Source organism: Convolutriloba macropyga, chromosome 3 (genome assembly GCF_964194025.1).
Source record: "Convolutriloba macropyga chromosome 3, txConMacr16.3, whole genome shotgun sequence".
NCBI classification, from domain to species: Eukaryota; Metazoa; Xenacoelomorpha; order Acoela; family Convolutidae; genus Convolutriloba; species Convolutriloba macropyga.
The window spans coordinates 52734-58555 of record NC_134470.1 but is presented as its reverse complement, the minus strand read 5'-3'; positions in this window follow the sequence as shown (position 1 = coordinate 58555).

Genomic DNA, 5822 nt, shown 5'->3' with positions numbered 1-5822 from the left:
TTTTCGAGATATAGGTGATATAAGATATGTCTGCTTTTTCTTACTTCTTAGTAGTTCATTGGTTTGTCCCATCTGTATTCAGTCTGATTTGAGTCTAGATGTGGTCAAAATGGTCACTTTCGAGGAAACTGAAACTTCTCTTTGTCAGTAAAAAAGTCTTCTCTATAAGTCTTCTAATTTTCGAGATGTAGTTGATATGACATATGTCGGTTTTTTTCCGAATTTTTAGTAATTAACTAGGCTGTTCAATCTGTTTGCAGTCTGATTGGAGCGTAGTGTTGGTATAAACAGTAAACTTGTCAGAAAAATATAAATTTCCCTTTGTCAGTAAAAAAGTATTCACTTGAAGGCTTCTATTTTTCGAGATGTAGGTGATATAAGATATGTTTGCTTTTTCTTAGTTCTTAGTAGTTCAACGGTTTTTTCCATTGGTATTCAGTCTGATTTGAGTCTAGATATGGTCAAAATGGTCATTTTAGAGAAAACTGAAACTTCTCTTTGTCAGTAAAAAAGTCTTCTCTATAAGTCTTCTAATTTTCGAGATGAAGGTGATATGAGATATGTCTGCTTTTCCGGAGTACTTAGTATTTACCTACGCTGTACAATCTGTTTGCAGTCTGATTGGAGCGTAGTTTCGGTATAAACAGCAAACTTGTCCGAAAATAGAAATTTCTGTTTGTCAGTAAAAAAAGTCCTCTCTATAAGTCTTCTATTTCTCGAGATGTAGGTAATATAAGATATGTCTGCTTTTTCGGAGTATTTAGTATTTACCTAGGCTGTACCACCTGTTTGCAGTCTGATTGGAGCGTAGTTTTGGTATAAACAGTAAACTTGTCAGAAAAATAGAAATTTCTTTTTGTCAGTAAAAAAGTCTTCTCTATAAGTCTTCTAATTTTTGAGATGTAGGTGATATGACATATGTCTATTTTTTCCCGAATTTTCAGTAATTACCTAGGCTGTACAATCTGTTTGCAGTCTGATTGGACCCTAATTTTGGTATGAACAGTAAAATTGTCTGAAAAATGGAAACTTCTGTTTGTCAGCAAAAAAAGTCTTCTCTTGAAGTCTTCTATTTTTCGAGATATAGGCGATATAAGATATGTCTGCTTTTTCTTACTTCTTAGTAGTTCATTGGTTTGTCCCATCTGTATTCAGTCTGATTTGAGTCTAGATATGGTCAAAATGGTCACTTTCGAGAAAACTGAAACTTCTCTTTGTCAGTAAAAAAGTCTTCTCTATAAGTCTTCTAATTTTCGAGATGTAGGTGATATGACATATGTTGGTTTTTTTCCGAATTTTTAGTAATTAACTAGGCTGTTCAATCTGTTTGCAGTCTGATTGGAGCGTAGTGTTGGTATAAACAGTAAACTTGTCAGAAAAATATAAATTTCCCTTTGTCAGTAAAAAAGTATTCACTTGAAGGCTTCTATTTTTCGAGATGTAGGTGATATAAGATATGTTTGCTTTTTCTTAGTTCTTAGTAGTTCAACGGTTTTTTCCATTGGTATTCAGTGTGATTTGAGTCTGGATATGGCCAAAATGGTCACTTTCGAGAAAACTTGAAACTTCTTGTCAGTAAGAAAAAGTCTTCTCTAAAAGTCTTCTATTTCTTGAGGTAGGTGATTTAAGATATGTCTGTTTTTTTCTTAGTTCTGAGTTGATTCTCAGTTTGTACTACCTGTATTCAGTCTGATTTGAGTCTACATATGGCCAAAATGGTCACTTTCCAGTAAACTTGAAAATTCTCTTTGTCAGTAAAAAAAGTCTTCTCTAAAAGAGTAAAAGTCTTCTATTTCTCGAGATGTAGGTGATATGAGATATGTCTGCTTTTTCTTAGTTCTTAGTAGTTCATCAGTTTGTACTACCTGTATTCAGTCTGATTTGCATCTAGATACGGCCAAAAGGGGCACTTTCCAGAAAACTTGAAACTTCTCTTTGTCAGTAGAAAAAAGTCCTCTCTAAAAGTCTTCTATTTCTCGAGATGTAGGTGGCATGAGATATGTCTGCTTTTTCTTAGTTCTTAGTAGTTCACCAGTTTGTAACATCTGTATGCAGTCTGATTTGAGTCTAGATATGGTCAAAATGATCACTTTCGAGAAAACTTGAAACTTCTCTTTGTCAGTAGTTAAAAGTCCTCTCTAATACTCTTCTATTTCTCGAGATGTAGGTGATATTGGATATGTCTGCTTATTCTTAGTTCTTAGTTGTTCATCAGATTGTACCATTTGTATTCAACCGGAATTGAGTCTAGATATCGCCAAAATGGTCACTTTCGAGAAAACTGAAACTTCTCTTTGTCAGTAAAAATGTCTTCTCTAAAAGTCTTCTCTTTCTCGAGATGTAGGTGATATAAGATATGTCTGTTTTTTTGTAAATTTTAGTAGTTTGGTAGTTTGTACCATCTGTATATATTCTGTTTGGAGCCTAAATTTGGTCAAAAGTGTAAAATGGCCGGAAAAATGGAAACTTCTCTATCAGAAAAAAAAGTCTTCTTCAAAAGTCTTCTATTTTTTAGTATTTCTAGGGTATTCGTTAATGTTTGATTTTTGCCGCTATTTGGTTCAAAAAGCAAACATACCAGTGCAAAAAGTCCTGGATCTGCAAAAGAATTGGTCGGAATTTGTGTTTCAGAAGAAAAGTTGGATTTGTTGTGGAAAGTGCAATTTGCCGCACAAGACGCTAAAATTTAAAGTCTCAATGTTTTCGTTAATTTTTGCTTTTTGTCGATTTTGGCACAAAAAGCAAACATACTGGTTGAAGCAGTTCTGAATATGCAAAAGAATTGGTCAGAAAAGGTGTTTAGGAAGAAAAGTTGAATTTATGGTGGAAATTGCTATTTGCCGCACAAGACGCTAAAATTTAAAGTCTCAAGGTTTTCGTTAATTTTTCTTTTTATAGAATTTCGGCACAAAACGCAAACATTCTGGTCTAACTAATTCTGAATATGCAAAAGAATTGGTCAGATCAAGTGTTTTGGAAGAATAGTTGGTTTTGTGTTGGAAATTGCAATTTGCCGCACAAGACGCTAAAATTTAAAGTCTCAGTGTTTAGGTTAGGCGTTGTCCAAATCTAACCAAACTCGTTATGGAGTATGCCCGTTGTATATGGAGTCTAAAACAAAAAGAGTTTTTGCTATAGCTTGCCTAGGAAAAAGTTAGTTTTTCATACGGAGATTTGCGATTAATTCAAATATTTAATTTTGAAATATAGTTTTGTTGATCGGGTCAAGGAGTTGTCCCAATGTAACCTAACACAGTATGGGGTATCCCCTGTATATACAGAGTCTAAAACAAAAAGAAGTTTTGCTGTAGCTTGCCTAGGAAAAAGGTCAGTTTTTCATACGGAAATTTGCAATTATTTCGAATAAATTGCGATTGTTTAATTTTAAAAAATAGACCTATTTCGTCGGGTCAAGGAGTTGTCCAAATCTAACCAAACTCGGTATGGGGTATCCCCTGTATATACAGACTCTAAAACAAAAAAATTTCTGCTGTAGCTTGCCTAGGAAAAAAGGTAGTTTTTCATACGGAAATTTACGATTAATTAAAATAATTAATTTTGAAATATAGTATTTTTGATCGGGCCAGGGAGTTGTCCAAAACTAACCAAACTCGGAATGGAGTTTTCCCTGTATATACAGAGTCTAAAACAAAAAAGAACTTTTGCTGTAGCTTGCCTAGGAAAAAAGTTAGTTTTTCATACGGAAAGTTGCAATTATTTCGAATAAATTGCGATTGTTTAATTTTAAAAATAGACTTATTTCGTCGGGTCATTGGGTAATTTAGTACTCAATTCGTTCTCTCCTATATTTGTGTTTGTAACTCCACCGTAGCCGGTCCCCAGCCCGGTTAAGAGAAGGAGGAGGGGAACACACCCAAAACACACTGTAAAATCTCAAAAAATTGTTCGTTAGTTCAACTGTAGATTTTTTCCGACAGTATTCAACCTGTTTCAGCTCTCGAACTTACTAACCATAAAACGGGCCATATATGTAAACTTACTAACCATAAAACGGACCATATATGTAAACTTACTAACCATAAAACGGACCACATATGTAAACTTACTAACCATAGAACGGACCATATATGGAAACTTACTAACCATAAAACGGACCATTCATGGAAACTTACTAACCAAAAAACGGATCATATATGGCAGGGCCCTCTCTTTCATTCATTTATTACCTTAGTAGGAAAAAAAATTGCTCTCGTAGAAAAACTTATTATACATAAAACGGACCATATATGGAAACTTACTAACCATAGCAAGATCATAAAACGGAAATTTGTATGGACTTTTATGGACCATATCTGGTCCGTTTTATGGTAAGTAAGTTTGGTCAACCCAGGTTGTTGCTGAAGCTCTACAATGTGAATACAAATTAGTTTATAACAGTTCATAAGAAGTTATTTTCATGGTCATTTTATACCGCTTTTCATAGATGTTCATGCTTATATTGTTAAGAAGAGAAAAAGCCAAAGAGCACTTTTCTATCATGTACTCAAGAGCTCATTTCGAAGCATATAGTCAAACATTGAGAACAAAAAATTAATCAGTTGGTTAGTCTTTTAATAAGTATTAAGTAGATTAGTGTAGAGATATGAAGTAAATGTCAGGTAGCTGTCACACACCCATTAGTTTAATTAAAACTTATATTCTGAGTTCATCTCAAAACATAAAACTCTGCTCACTTTTCTGACGGTTTGTCTCGGAGAGAACAAAAAACTAATCAGTTGAGTAGCCTTTTATGGAAGAGTAAAAGACTTGAAAAGTGTACACCAAGTCTACAGTAGTTGTCACACACAAATTATAAAAGCTTATACTCTCATTTTGATCTCAAAACTCGACACACTTTTCTGACTTTTTGTTTTGAAGAGAACAAAAATTATTCTGTTGCCAAGTAGCATTTTGAGTATCAGTAATCAACGTGAACAAAAAATAAATCTAAAGTTGTTTCAGGTGCACATTGAAAACTTGATCATTCTCAGATTCGCTGTTTTGCCTGACAATATGGCTTTCGAAAATGTTCTCCAAGTGTTATTGTTGAGTCTAGGCTACTTTGTTACTTTGACTTTGGCATCTGATTTCTTTGGCGAAATTACCTTCTCCAATGCCGGCACCACTTGCAGAGACACTGCAATCACTTTGACAAAAACCTTCAAGATCGGTGACGTGGCAATAAACAGGTAACAAAAATACTGAGGTGTACATTTTGCATTATCAAACCATTTCCATCAGATCTGAATGCCCAAAAAGTGTAACAAGCGAAGCGTTCTTTACTGTTTAAATGAACGCTTTCAAAACCTGCCTAGCTTCGGATTAACTAAGTGGATAAGGTGTTTGTTATGCGGGTGAAATTGAGGGAAAACAAGTGTGTAGCATCATTGTTTGTTGACTCTTGTCTTCATCAGACTCTTGTCGCTCAGTTGAATTCCGCCAGGAGAACTTCAAAACATGCTCTTCACTTTTACAACATAAACAATCTAACACTAGATTAATGGTCCATTGAAAAGATATCATTTTTAACCAACAAATAAAACGTTATCCTTGTCAAAAAAATGATTTCTATAGCTGCAGAATTCTCGAGTATTGTCACAAAATCTTGAAATATCTTATCCGTCGAGGACTTTTTATAATTTTGAAATTTTTCCTCAACTTTTGCCAAATAATTTTTTAACATGATTGAATCCGTTATTTTTAATACTTAACAGCACTTTTACTTTCATTATTTGCATCAAATTTTGCTATGTATACTAAATGATTTTCGCAAGAGGGTACAGAGAAATTCGACAATTTAAATTTTCAACCGGTTACAAATC